The 15,786-nt window shown below is 40.5% G+C and overlaps 1 protein-coding gene across 1 annotated transcript in view; it reads right to left on the bottom strand.

Annotated features, from left to right (window-relative positions):
• The window catches only part of sh3bp2.L (SH3-domain binding protein 2 L homeolog), a 63,796-nt gene extending 49,807 nt beyond the window's left edge, over positions 1–13,989 (bottom strand). The window contains exon 1 of the mRNA XM_041587618.1: positions 13,368–13,989. The gene's annotated coding sequence lies outside the window, so the exon portion shown is untranslated. The remainder of the gene's footprint in view (positions 1–13,367) is intronic.
• Between the last annotated feature and the right edge of the window lie 1,797 nt (positions 13,990–15,786).

The raw sequence follows: 15,786 nt of genomic DNA, 5'->3' as shown, positions 1-15,786 counted from the left end.
TCACTGCATAACAGGTCATAGGGCCAAACAGTCGAGATAAATAAAACACCGAGAGTGCAATAACCTGTTATTCCGACTACTGATTTTAATGTTCAGCTGTCCCTGGAAAATGATATGTGTCCACTAGTTTGTGGGTCACCTTTATTACTGATACAGCCTAACGTATGATATGGGCCAAATATGACTCTTTGCCTTAGCTGCCCTTTAAAGGGATACTGTCATAGGAAAACACTGTCCTCACTGTGAAGAACCACCTAAACTACTTCAAATAAAATTGGGGGCCTCTGGTTTGAGAGTAATCATGAGAAAACAACAACAACCTTGACAGTCTACCCTCATAAATTAAATTTTCCATCCCCATTACCAGTTTAGTTGCTCGTAGTCTCTGCACTCTCTCCAGCTCATTAATATTTTCCTTATAGTGATACTGTCATGGAAAACATGTTTTTTTCAAAACGCATCAGTTAATAGTGCTGCTCCAGCAGAATTCTGCACTGAAATCAGTTTCTCAAAAGAGCAATCAGATTTTTTTATATTTAATTTTGAAATCTGACATGGGGCTAGACATATTGTCAGTTTCCCAGCTGCCCCCCAGCCATGTGACTTGTGCTCTGATAAACTTCAGTCACTCTTTACTGCTGTACTGCAAGTTGGAGTGATATCACCCCCCTCCCTTTCCCCCCTGCAGCCTAACAACAGAACAATGGAAAGGTAACCAGATAGCAGCTCCCTAACACAAGATAACAGCTGTCTGGTAGATCTAAGAACAACACTCAATAGTAAAATCCAGGTCCCACTGAGACACATTCAGTTACATTGAGTAGGAGAAACAACAGCCTGTCAGAAAGCAGTTCCATTCTAAAGTGCTGGCTCTTTCTGAAAGCACATGACTAGGCAAAATGACCTGAGATGCACCTACTCACCAATATTACAACTAAAAAAAATACACTTGCTGGTTCAAGAATTAAATGTTATATTGTAGACTGACGTATCTGCAGTGTAAACAGTGTAATTTAGAAATAAAAACTACATCATAAAAATCATAACAGAATCCCTTTAAGTACCTTTCTGCAATGAAATCCATAGGCTGATTACTAGGGTTTGTATAGGAAGCACAATACATAGGAACCATGCAGTGAATGAAGAACATGAGCCTCGTTCAAACTTCTCTTATTCTCACACAAGCTAAGCAGCTCTATAAACAGCTTTATTCAGCCCAGAACAGGCAGCCAGCATTTTTCTGCCAATTTATTCATTCCAAGCACGCCAGTGAATTGTTTTGGGTCATTTGTGTGTGTGCAGGATGACTTATATACAAAGTATAATATATATATATATATATATATATATATATATATATATATATATATATTATTATATACACATATAATGGTCCTTCAAGGGAAAATCCTTCTACCTGACACTACAAACACTGCAAATGAAACAAAAAGAAACTTCCTTTTAGAATACTTTGAAACACCGAAAAAGTGGAACAGCTCCCCTGCGTTTATATAAATACCGAGTGTGGGAATTTCACCTTTTTTTTTTTTTTAAAAAAAAATTCCTTAAGATTTAAGAAATAACCAAAAACATTGTTACCCTTTGGGGCAGAGAGGTCAGCAGTTGGATAGCAGATGCCGATTATATACCTGGGTTCCTGGTAACCTGGGGGTGGGGGGCCCAGGTTCTAAATAAGTGAATGAGGAAGATCTCTGCTAATTAACACAGTTCAGGAATCATCCATGGGCTGCTATATGGTGCCTTCTAGAATCCACAAGCTCCTATGTACAACTGCCACCTGGAAGTTCTAAGAAAGAACCTTAAGTGCCACTGAAATTTGGCATCATGTGACAAAAAAAAAAAATATTGAAATAAAAGGATTTAGTCTTCATTTTTTTATCTAATGGAAATATTAGCAGGTGAAGAAAAAAAATGTGTATATATATAAATATAGATATATATATATTGGATTTGGCCGAAACCCCGAATCCGAAGAAATATTGGGCTAAATACAGAACCAAAGCCTAATTTGCATCCGAATCCTGCTAAAAAAGGCCGAATCCTGGCAGAATCCCAAACCGAATCCTGGATTCGGTGCATCCCTAATATATATATAATTTTGCTTTTGTTATTGGGTCAGTTTGCAGTTTCAGTCCTGCCTAGGCTGCTGTTGTCTTAAGCTGGCCATAGACGCAAAGATCTGATCGTATGAATCGAGGATTCATACAATTTTCGGAACGTGTGTGGAGAGTCCCGACATTTTTCGTCCGGCGGAGATCGGTCGTTTGATCGATTTTCAGTGGGAGACTGTCACTAGCTTTGGTTGGACATAGATATCGTACGATTGCTGTCAGGGGCAGAATATTGCTGATCTGTTCTTTAACTAATCTGACTGGTAAGACTTTGATCTGAATGGTTAGTGGCGGGTCGGGAGATGGGAAAGTCCGGTCATACGGTGATTCGTACGATCGGATCTTTGCATCTATGGCCAGTTTAAGGGGTGCTAGCCACAATCTTTCAATCATGTCTCTTTGTCCTCCTGTTGTGTTATAATTTATTTCAGCCGTCTGCCATCGTCATCTATTTACTCAACTGGAGAGTAGGTTAAAGGCTCAGATTTTTAGCCAGAAGAAAGGAGGAGAATATAAAGTGTCACTTTAATGAGTAGTATCAAAGGCATCCTGTTATTTTTTAAAGGGGAAGAGACCATGGAGCAATGATCAAAACATTACGTGTCGCGTCCCATTGTCCTCAAAGTATTTCTAGTATTTTTAGAAGAATCGAAGAGTAGACAAATCTGACCTTACCTCTGCACCATGGCCTGTACAAACATTTATTATTTTCTACTTATCTATTTCCTTGTCCCTGCCCAATTACTGGCTGTTACAGCTCATTGAATAGGAAGTGGCAGAGCTGTTATTTATGCTGTTTGTCTAACCTGCGGAATTGACAGCACATACTTACCATAAAGCTCCGGGGAATCCCACTATTCTTGCCCTTGCACTGTAGAACCTCCTGTTTCTTGTGTATTAGGGGTTGCTCACCTTTAAATTAACTTTCAGTATGAAGTAGAGAGTGATATTCAGAGACAATTTGCAATTGGTTTTCATTTTGTAATATTTTTCATTAGCTTTTTATTCAGCAGCTCTCTGGTTTGCAATTTCAGCAATCTGGTTGCTAGGGTCCAAATTAACCTAGCAACCATGTATTGATTTGAATAAAAGACTGGAATATGAATAGGAGAGGCCTGAATAGAAAGATGATATAAAAGTAGCAATAAAAATTCGTACCCTTACATTGTATTTTTTTTTAAATGGGGTCAGTGAACCCCATTTGAAAACTGGAAAGAGTAAAATGGCAAATAATTAAAAAATGATAAAAAAGAAAAAACGAAGGCCAATAGACATACTAAAAGTTAAATTAAAGGTAAACCACACCTTGAAATATAAAATATACCCAGAAGGATTTCTTCTTTTACTTTATTTTACAATAAATGTTCAATGAAAGCATGTATATTTGCAATAGCAGTGGGGGCAGCCATGATAAAGGAAAAGTAATTAATTACTTTAAAACATTTAAAGGGGACCTGTCCTATTTTATCACGTTAGTCAAGCAAAATGAACTTTAATTACACTATATAAATTATTTGAATCTTGTTTCCTTAGGTCTAGCAAGCATGCAGGAGCCATTTTGCGGACCAGTAACATAATTTAAAAAAAAAAAAAAATTAGTTTCTTTTTAACGAAAATAAAACACCAAGACAGTTTTAACTTTTAAATCACAAAGCTTTTATTAGGAAAATACTTACCGATTTCTGCATGCGCTCCTCTTCAGAACCAGCAACACGGCGACGATCCATTGTGCGGCGCTCGATTTCTCCTCCCTGGCCATCTCCTATACAAGGCAGGGAGGAGAAACTGAGCGCCGCACAATGGATCGCAGAGAATCGGTAAGTAATTTCTTAATAAAAGCTTTGCGATTCAAAAGTTAAAACTGTCTTGGTGTTTTATTTTCGTTAAAAGGAAACTAGTTTTTTAAAAAAAAAAAAAAAATTATGTTACTGGTTCTTTAATAACAGTGTCCACAAAATGGCTCCTGCATGCTTGCTAGATCTAAGGAAACAAGATTCAAATAATTTATATAGTGTAATTAAAGTTCATTTTGCTTGACTAACGTGATAAAATAGGACAGGTCCCCTTGTTTTAAAGTAATTAAAACATAATGTACTGTTGCTCTGGAATGGTAAAACTGCTGTGTTTGTTTCAGAAACTCTACTATAGTTTATATAGTTATATGGTCCTTTAAGGCAAACTTTGCATCATCTCAAAATTTTGTTTGTGCACCAGAATGGGGGACCTGATGTCCATCCCCATGTCCTGGCTACACAATTAAATGGTGAAGAGAGAGGGGGAATGTGGGGAGAGCAGTGACATCTAGGAAGTGCTGAATGGAAAGTGAAAGTAATTGTCTGCCCCGCCTCTATGCCTAAGGCATAGAGGAGGGGCAGGCAGTAGTTGATTGACAGCTAAGATTTTTAATTGCATTTACAACAGCTATGAATGCTTTAATAAAAAAGGAATTTGAATTTCTTGTTTAATTTGAAAAGGACTTTTATTATACAGCTTCTTATGTCTGGGTGACAGGTCCCCTTTAAATTTGTTGGTGTTACTGTGCCTTTACACATATTATAAAGTATGTAAAGCATATTATAAACATTCTGCAGCGTTATAAATGGGTGGATACATTGAACATACAAATTACATACTCAATAAAACAACAGCGACCAATACCTGATTCAAAAGCGAGGAGAAACTTGCCTCGGGGAGCAGAGCCCTACTAGTTACACGAGGGGGAAACAATTTTGCTCCTGGTAACTTTAAGATCCAAATTTCCGGTTGTCAAATCCCATTGCCCATCCCTACCTGTCACTTCATGGAGTAAAATTCAATCCGAAAATGCAAACCAGAGCATTTTAATGTCTAAATCATGCAATGACATTACTTTAATGAATACTTTAAAATCTTACACAAACTGCAAAAGTGCACAAGAGAAATAACATTTCTTGGTGTTTTCGTGCCCTTTAATACACAGCTATGGCTTATGTTTCCATTTCCTGAGCCGGCTCACTGATCGCCGAGAGCACAAGCAGCACGTTCTGTGAGCATCCCATTTCCTTGCAGACGTTAACTGCTCGTTTTTTTTTTGTGATCGGAACACGCTCATTATCAAATTGGCACACGCAAAGAAGGAGATAGTTGTGGTTACGGGGTTTTTTCATTGTTGTTCACAGGAGGAAGACACATTTCCTGCGGGTTATTTTTATCCTTCTACATGTAAAAGTGAAACTATAAAAAAAAAACAGCCTATAAATAAACAAAGTGTTGACGCAAATTGCTTTATCCTCTTTAAATCAAGTTTATTATTATTTATTTTTAAAAAGAGTGTTGGACTGGAGACCCAGGGACCACCAGAGAACCTGACCTTCAGGGCCCCTTGGCCACCAACAACTCCTTTCCTTCCCACCACCCCTTCCCCCCCCCCCACTTTACCACCAGTGATCACCCCCATGCCTGCCGTAACTACTAACCCCCATCTGGAGCACAAACACCTTCACATAAACCCTGAGTGGTGGAGCCCACAAAGGTCCGCCAGAATATCTCCTGGTGTTTATTATTATTTATTGCTTATAAATCAGAACCTGGCAGTTGGGGATGACCCATGATTTTGCTCCAGTTGAAAGGGGAGTAATTCACATATAATTCAGTCTCGTTTTTCCTGCATCTAGTTTAGATCCTAATGTGTAAAATGCAGAGATAGGCTTATTTTGTACGTTTTATATTCAGCCCTCCTATTCATCATAGCGTCTGTCATTCAAACCACTACTTGGTTGCCAAGGTGAGTGGGCCCATAGCAACTAGTTGTAGTATAATAGTGCAAGGTGGGTAGCTATTGAATATGGTAAAAGGAGGAAAGGTGCAGGTTACATAGCAGATAATAGATCACCTCTGTGATAGAACACAATGGAATTCTATAGAGCTAATTTGCTATCTGCTTTGTGAACTGTGCCTTCTCTTCTTTTTCAGATTGAATGGCTGCCCCTATGGCTACACAAAGATATTTATATAAACTATAGTTGCATTTCTGAATCGAACCAAGTTTACCAATACTGTACATTATAGTTTAAAGGGGTGGCTCACTAATACTTTGAGTATTTTATAGCATGTCTTATTCCCTGCAACTTTGAAAATGCGCTTCATTATTTATTTGTTATAGTTTTTTTTAGATATTTGCCTTTTCTCTTCTACATCTTTCCAACTTTTAAATACCACAGCACCACTATGGGCCTGGATAGCTGTGCCTACCCCAATGCAACACAGTACAAAAAGGTTAAAGGAGAACTAATGCTTAACTAAAGAAGTAGGCTATAAATGTTGTACATTATGTTTTGAGCTTCTGTACCAGCCCAAGGCAACTACAGGCCTTTAGCAGTAAAGATCTTTGTCTCCAAAGATGCCCCAGTAGCTCCCCATCTTCTTTTCTGCTGATTCACTGCACATGCTTCTGGTTTGGTTTCTTGCCCCTTAAATAGTGCTTCCTCCGTTCAGTCATTGTCCAAGCTGGCTTCTGTTACTCAGATCCTACTAAAGCTATCGTGTGTTTGCTAATCTGGTTTTTGACCTTCAGCCTGACTACCGACTCTGATTCCTGCTGCCTGACCTGACTCTGGCCTGGTCCTGTGTTCGTCTTTGCCTGCACCTAATCTGTACCGCGTTTACCCCAGAAGTGTCCAGATGCCTTGTCCTCCCCACAGCAGAAAGTCCGGGGCCCCAAAAGGGCATCAGTGAATACCGGGGTCAATAGGGATTCTCCCTGTTACACGTAGGGTTGCCACCTTTTCTAAAAAAAAAAAAATACCGGCCTTCCTATAGTCTTGCCGTTTTTTCCTATTAATAACAATGGCATGAAGCATTATTTTTTTTACAAACCGGGCCGGTAAAATACCGGCAATGTGGCAACCCTAGTTACACAAAAGGGACCCTACCAGCTGTCTCTCCAGGGTTCCACTTTAACAAGATTGTTACACTATCTCTTATTTGTATTATAAAGCAGTAAAATGGGCCATTGTTTTCCTTTCACACACATTTGACCATTAGCTGAGTTAGTTTACCTATAGATAAAGAACTCCCCCCTTCATCATTTTTTGTGTTTTGGTGTCCAGATAAGTAGACATCCAGTATGCAGGAGGATTATGTGTGCACTGGGAATGATCTTCCTTGCAAGAGCAAACTTCAATTCCCCTGTTTGTCCCATTTAGCTCAAGAAATTAAAAAAATAGACATCTTTGTGAAAACAACAATAGGCAAAATGTATGTTTAGCACAATCCCTATTCGTTGAGTTCATGTTCAACAAGAGGGTATACTTTCCCTTTAATGCTTCAAAGCAGATAAAGTAAGCAGGTAAGGGGCAGCGGCAGCCACAGAGATGGCCAACCTGTGACCCATGGCAGACTGTTTCTGGGGCCTTAGTAACAAACCCTACAAAAAGAAACTGAACTGATTGCTGGAATGATGAAAGCACCCCCTACTGCACTTAGGCTTGCCACCTTTTCCTAAAAGTCTTAACTCTTGGTGAGGGGCGGGAACAAAAGCGGGCGGGCCGTGATGTAAAAGGGGGCGGGCCGCATTGCAAAGATCGCCAGAAGGAGGACAAAAGTTAAAGGGATACTGTCATGGGAAAACATGTTGTTTTCAAAACACATGAGTTAATAGTGCTGCTCCAGCAGAATTCTGCACTGAAATCCATTTCTCAAAAGAGAAAACAGATTTTTTTTTATTCAATTTTGAAATCTGACATGGGGCTAGACATTTTGTCAGTTTCCCAGCTGCCCCAGTCATGTGACTTGTGCCTGCACTTTAGGATGGAACTACTTTCTGGCAGGCTGTTATTTCTACTACTTAATGCAACTGAATCAGTCTCAGTGGGACTCGGCTTTTACTATTGAGTGTTGTTCTTAGATCTACCAGGCAGCGGTTATCTTGTGTTAGGGAGCTGCTATCTGGTTACCTTCCCATTGTTCTTTTGTTAGGCTGCTGGGGGTGGAAAGGGAGGGGGTGATTTCACTCCAACTTGCAGTACAACAGTAAAGAGTGACTGAAGGTTATCAGAGCACAAGTCACATGACTGGGGGCAGCTGGGAAACTGACAATATGTCTAGCCCCATGTCAGATTTGAAAATGAAATATAACAAAATCTGTTTGCTCTTTTGAAAAATGGATTTCTGTGCAGAATTCTGCTGGAGCAGCACTATTAACTGATGCGTTTTGAAAAAAAAAAACATGTTTTCCCATGACAGTATCCCTTTAAGTTTTCTGGGGATTGGGGGTGGGCCAATGGGTCTTAAGGGTTTCACAAATTGCCAGTAAATTTGTAATACCGACCATGGCCTTGGCAGGTGTTTTACTGGCTAGGCCGGTAAAATACCGCCTGATGGCGACCCTACTTAGTAGAGTTCAGTTAGAAAACAAACTCCTTCAGTCTGGGTTACCCCCCGTCTGTTCCTAATAAGGAGATGAAGCATCTCAGCCTACAGGAAACTAAATACAGGTAATTTATTTTGCCACGCCCACGACATACATTACCACACCCTCGCTCCACCCCCACCAGGGGTAGAAATATGGGGGACTCCTGAAAAATTTTTAAAAAGGTGACACTGTCTGCTTTTGTAGTACAGAAAGAAAGTTGGGTTGATTGTTCCAAACACAACAGCAACTTGCTCTGACTAATCTTAGCTGCTGCTGCTGGGACAGACTGGGATGAATGGGAGGATTCTCCAATCAATGCAGCTGAGGTCAGGATGATGGAATTCCAAGCCAGTGTCTACAAAGATCCTAGTTACAGGCAATAATAACCGGTTTTACTGCAGGGACTGTCTGCCCTGAGATTGGCATATTGGCAGTTCCTCTGCATTCTTCCTATAAACAAGATCAGAGTCCAAAGGGTAAGAATGCCTTAACTGGAGGATGCACATAGAGTTGAAGGGTTTTGGTTACGTGCTGATTGTGTGTAAGGGTGGCCATACACGGAGAGATCCTCTCGTTTGGCAATGTCGCCAAACAAGCGGATCTCTCCCCAGTGTGCCCACCCTGAGGTGGGCAATATAGGGCTGATCCGATCGTGGGCCCTAACGATGGCTAACGGGTGGTCGGATCGCGGGACCGCATCAACGAACAGATTTTTAGTCCCGTCCGATCGACATCTGCTCGACTTTCGGCCAGATATCGGTCAGGGAAGCCCGTCGGAGGGCCCCATACACGGGCCAATAAGCTGCCGACTCGGTCTGTCTGACCTTAAGTCATCCACATTTCACAACAAACATGTTTATATCTAATTAATCATATAATAATAAAAAAATTCTCAATTTGCATCCAGTGTGTATATATATATATATATATATATATATATCATATACAAGTTTCTTATATAAAGGGAGTCCTCGAGTTACATACACCAGACTTACATACAACTCACACTTACAGACGGAGGCTATTACAGTGACACTGTGGTTTGCTTGGCCTTTATTAGCATTTAGCTTTAATAAACCCCCCTGCACCAGTCCCCTCTGGTGTGTGTTATCTACTGCAGAGCACAGAAAGGTAAAAATAAATATGCAGAGAAAGATACAAAATACTATGTTAAGACAAATGTCTAAGTTGCATTTAATAAGTAAATGTATGTTTCAGCTTACCTACAAATTCAATTTAAGAACAAACCTACAGACCGTATCTTGTATGTAACTCGGGGACTGCCTGTATATGGTTATCTCTAGGGATGCACCGAATCCAAAAAAGTCATGTGACTTTTCGTTGACGCAAACAAGGAAGTCAAACATTTTCTGTCCTTTTGCCCTCTTTTCCCCCTAATTTACATATGCAGGTTAGGGTTCAGATTCAGTTCTGTATTCAGCCTAATCTTTCTCAAAGGATTCTGGGTTTGGCCGGATCCTAAAACAGTGGATTTGGTGCAACCCTGGTTATCTCCCTGACACCTGCAGGCACCTGAGCAGTTCCAAATGTAGGGTGTATGAGCCAGCCCTGAGTGATAGCGGCCTCTCTTTACCGAAACACTTCTCCGTTCATTATCTGTCGCCCCCTATAGGCTTCTTACAGGAACTGACAAGTCCATTTTACTGAAGAAGTCAAACTGTAATGAGTCAGAGCTGGAGCCTGTCTGCTTTAGTTCACTTGCCTCCAGGCACTTACATTATGCTGTGAATAGAGAGTTCACAGGAGCAGTTACAAACCGGCGGAATGAGCCCATTAGCGGGGAATCTGCATGCCGGTGTCCTAAGGAACTGGCCGCGGCAAACAGCAACTCACAAAATTCAAAGACTCTCTCCACCAGATCAGTTGACACGCGGATAACCAACGTTTAAAACTGTAAATGCTTTATTGGACATGAATTAAAATCACCAGCGGGCAGGGGATGTGCGCTCGACGCGTTTCGTGACCATTGTGTCACTTCATCAGAAGCATGCTGTGAATACCTAAGCCTGGAAGCCTTTCGTTTTATAAAATCCCTTTCAAGGAAGTATTACAATGTTTTTTGGTTGCTAGGTTCAATAATCCTACAAATCATATATCAGTCCGATTGTCAGCCTATGTTAACTAATAAACAAGCTCATATATATATAGATATATATATATATATATATATATATATATATATATATATGCACTCTTCCGCGCATGCGCATTTGCGTGGCACCAGCGATTTCACGCATGCGCACTCAAACAGGTTCGGCACTTCCGTGCATGCACAGTCACTCGTCCTCTTCTGCGCATGTGTGAACGATTGGGAGCGCCGTAGTCGGCCAGGTTGCCTAGGCGCCTGGTCGACTTGGCCGGCACTGATAATAAGTTACAGAGGAGTTTCATGACCATATAAAAACACAAGGCTGAAGGCCGCATGTTTTTATACAGGTCATGGATCTCCAAGGTAACTTCTAATATCCTCATATTTTGCAACTGGGGGTATGTTATGTATTACAATACACACGTTTCAGTGAGTCATGTGACAGAAATTATAACACTACTCACTGTTTATAACTGATGACATCAGTACTCATCGTTTATGAGGATATAATTTACAAGATATTCATGGCTTTTGTGTATTTTATATATAGATATATATATATATATATATAGATATATATATATATATATATATATATATATATATATATATATATATATATATATATGTGTGTGTGTGTGTGTGTGTGTGTGTGTGTGTTACATATGTACTGTGCATTGCTTCCTGCATAATGCTCTGGTCCCTGGGCTATTCTCTCCCCACTAAAAGGCACTTTTCCTTACTGAGACTGTGGATCAGCGAACCTCGTTAGAGCAATCATGGCTGCTCTCACTGATAGGGATAAACAATTATATGCTGATATATAAGGCGTCCTGTTCAGAAATACCTATAGCAATATGATTTAGTGACTGAATATGTATATATATATATATATGGAAATGAAGTGAACAGAAGCTCTACTTCTCTTGTGATGTCACTTTAAAGGAACAGTAACACCAAAAAATGAAAGTGTTTTAAAGAAATGACAGTATCGTTTACTGTTGCCTGGTAAAACTGGTGTGTTTGCTTCAGTAACACTACTACAAGCTGCTGCGTAGCCATGGGGGCAGCCATTCAAGCACAGGATACACAGTAGATAACAGATAAGTACTACTATAGTTTATATAAACAAGCTGCTGCGTAGCCATGGGGGCAGCCATTCAAGCACAGGATACACAGTAGATAACAGATAAGTACTACTATAGTTTATATAAACAAGCTGCTGTGTAGCCATGGGGGCAGCCATTCAAGCAAAGGACACACATTAGATAACAGGTAAGTACTACTATAGTTTATATAAACAAGCTGCTGTGTAGCCATGGGGGCAGCCATTCAAGCACAGGATACACAGTAGATAACTGATAAGTACTACTATAGTTTATATAAACAAGCTGCTGTGTAGCCATGGGGGCAGCCATTCAAGCAAAGGACACACATTAGATAACAGATAAATTATGAATAATCCCATTTTATACTACAGAGCTTATCTGTTATCTGATGTGTATCCTGTGCCTTTTCTCCTTTGAATGGCTGCCCCCAAGTGTCTCTGCGTCCAGTCCCTGTGTCCTTGGGATTGCGCTACTAATGTGCCCCACAGACCATCTAGAGCCCGTTAATTTAACAGGCTTAATGTCTAGTGTTCCATAAAGCCAGTTTTTTGCATCAGGCCCTTGGGGCACATTCAGAAAGAAGCGCAGCCTGTGCAAAACATCAAACTGCTGATTTATGAAGGTAGGGTGCAATTTCTTTAGTACCAAAAACAATGATTTTGCTCAGTATTTGGTACAGAATGCAATTAAATATAGATACAAAATAATGCAATTAAAATTACAACAGAAGATATATTGTGTTACCTACAGTCCCTGACACACTCCATAATGTACCAATAATTAAAGGCAGTCACCTCCAGACTCAGCACAACACCAATAGCCTAATATTCACTCTGGCAGCTGGATGGAAGCTGTAGTCCAACAACAGAAGTACAGCAGCAGCTTTCAGTTAGCCAGCAGCACTCTATACTGGCAGTAAAGTAAAGCAGTATATAGGGGGTTGGCAGTAAAGCAGCACTCTATACTGGCAGTAAAGTAAAGCAGTATATAGGGGTCGGCAGTAAAGTAAAGCAGCATATAGGGGTCGGCAATAAAGTAGCATATAGGGGTCGGCAGTAAAGTAAAGCAGCATATAGGAGTTGGCAGTAAAGTAAAGCAGTATATAGGGGTCGGCAGTAAAGAAAAGCAGTATTTACGGGTCGGCAGTAAAGTAAAGCAGTGTATAGGGGTCGGCAGTAAAGTAAAGCAGTGTATAGGGGTCGGCAGTAAAGTAAAGCAGTGTATAGGGGTCGGCAGTAAAGTAAAGCAGTGTATAGGGGTAGGCAGCAAAGTAAAACAGTATATAGGGGTCGGCAAAGTAAAGCAGTATATAGGGGTCGGCAACGTAAAGCAGTATATAGGGGTCGGCAGCAAAGTAAAGCAGTATATAGGGGTCGGCAGCAAAGTAAAGCAGTATATAGGGGTCGGCAGCAAAGTAAAGCAGTATATAGGGGTCGGCAGTAAAGTAAAGCAGTATATAGGGGTCGGCATTAAAGTAAAGCAGTATGTAGGGGTCGGCAGTAAAGTAAAGCAGTATATAGGGGTCGGCAGTAAAGTAAAGCAGTATATAGGGGTCGGCAGTGCTAGAGTGACAGCAGGTGTGTATCAAGTCCCCAGTAGGACATGTAGGTATATGAAAGCAGTACCTGGAGAGAGAAGCAGGACAGCTGCAACAGCAGGCTCAGTAGTGACACGTCTTTATCGCATCTCACACGAAGTCGCTGCTAATCGCCATTCTTCCTGGTCCAACGAGAGCCTACAGCAGAGTTACACTACGAGCAGGAAGGGCAAACTCTCCCCAACAAGCAACGCTGGGTGTAGAGCTCTAGCCCCGCCCACCGGCTGGAATGGGCGGTTCCCGGAGCAAGAGCCCCACCTCTACTGTGCGGTTACCTGTTCAACCTATTGCACTTGTTGCCTCTTACTGTATCCGCACACTCAACTCATTAGTCTCAGTCACACTGTACTGCACTTTATCCTCTTCTATCCTACACTTTCTGTATTGCTGTGCTGCTTACTCTACCCTCACTCTATTGCCCATTTTATCTTCACCTAATCCTCACCTTATGTACTACTGGCTTTACACTCACTCCTCTTACTGTATCCTCACTCTTATCTACTACTACTTACTGTATCTTTACTCTTCTCTACTACCTACTGTATCCTCACTCTTCTCTACTACTTACTGTATCCTGAGTCTTCTACTTACTGTATCCTCTCTCTTATCTACTACTACTTACTGTATCTTTACTCTTCTCTACTACTTACTGTATCCTCACTCTTCTCTACTTCTACTTACTGTATCTTTACTCTTCTCTACTACTTACTGTATCCTCACTCTTATCTACTACTACTTACTGTATCTTTACTCTTCTCTAGTACTTACTGTATCCTCACTACTACTTACTGTATCTTTACTCTTCTGAACTACTTACTGTATCCTCACTCTTCTCTACTACTTATTGTATCCTGAGTCTTCTACTTACAGTATCCTCACTCTTCTCTACTACTACTTACTATATACTCATTCTTCTCTACTACTAACTGTCCTCACTCTTCTACTTTACTGTATCCTCACTCCGCTATACTACTACTTACTGTATCTTTACTCTTCTGAACTATTTACTGTATCCTCACTCTTCTCTACTACTTACTGTATCCTCACTCTTTTCTACTACTTACTGTATCCTGAGTCTTCTACTTTCTGTATCATCACTCTTCTCTACTACTACTTACGGTATCCCCATTCTTCTCTACTACTTGCTGTATCCTCACTCTTCTACTTACTGTATCCTCACTCTTCTACTTTACTGTATCCTCACTCTTCTATACTACTACTTACTGTATCTTTACTCTTCTGAACTACTTACTGTATCCTCACTCTTCTCTACTACTTACTGTATCCTGAGTCTTCTACCTACTGTATCCTCACTCTTCTCTACTACTACTTACTGTATCCTCACACTTCTCTACTACTTACTGTATCCTGAGTCTTCTTTACTACTTACTGTATCCTGAATCTTCTACTTACTGCATACTCACTCTTCTCTACTACTTACTGTATCCTCACTCTTCTCTACTTACTGTGTCCTTTACTTTCTGTTCTACCCTGAACTGCTTACTGTGTCCTTAATCTTTTGTTCTACATACTGCATACTTTCCCCTTTTGTACTACTTTATGTATACTCACCCTTCAGTACGATTTACTATATCCCTAATCTTATGTACTACTTACTGTATCCTCACTCTTCTGAACTACTTACTGCAGGCATGTCCAAAGTCAGGTCCCGTATTCAAATTTACACTGGCCCTCAGCCTCCATCATGAAATGAATAATAATGTGGTTTGCCAGCTCAGGAATCACAAAGCCGTAGCAGTAATATTTGGGCACATTAGTGAAATGATCTGCCACTTGGTCTATACTGCTGCCTGTGTGCTGAAGGTGTTAGTAATAGACACTGACATGTAGTGATGCTCCGCTCTCACATACTTCTTTAGGGCTGAAGGTGCTATAGACATACTGACGTGCCAGTACAGTAAACTAAAGAAGTATGTGAGAGTGGAGCGTCACTATGTTCCAGTATGTGTCTATTACTAACACCTTCAGCACACAGGCAGCAGTACAGACCAAGTGGCAGATCATTTCACTAATATGCCCAAATATTACTGCTACGGCTACGTGATTCCTTCTTTAAATTAGTTAAATGATAATGATTCAAAGAATGTCGGGCTGAATGGTTGGACCCCACACATTTTCACCTCAGAAAATCTGGCCTTCGTTGCAAAAAGTTTGGACACCCCTGACTTACTGTGTCCTTAATCTTATGTTCCACTCCCTGCATCCTCTCCCTTTTGTACTACTTTATGTATACTCACCCTTCAATACTATTTACTATATCCCTACTCTTATGTACTACTTACTGTATCCTCACCCTTCTCTATTACTTACTGTATCCTCACCCTTATATACTACTTACTGTGTCCTCTCCTCTATGTACTACTTACTGTATCATCTACCTTTTGTGCTAATTGCCGTATACCCACCCTTCTGTACTACTTATTCTA

This window comes from Xenopus laevis, chromosome 1L, assembly GCF_017654675.1.
Source record: "Xenopus laevis strain J_2021 chromosome 1L, Xenopus_laevis_v10.1, whole genome shotgun sequence".
Taxonomy (NCBI): domain Eukaryota; kingdom Metazoa; phylum Chordata; class Amphibia; order Anura; family Pipidae; genus Xenopus; species Xenopus laevis.
The sequence above is the reverse complement of the archived record's forward strand: the minus strand, read 5'-3'. Positions and strand labels throughout refer to the sequence as shown.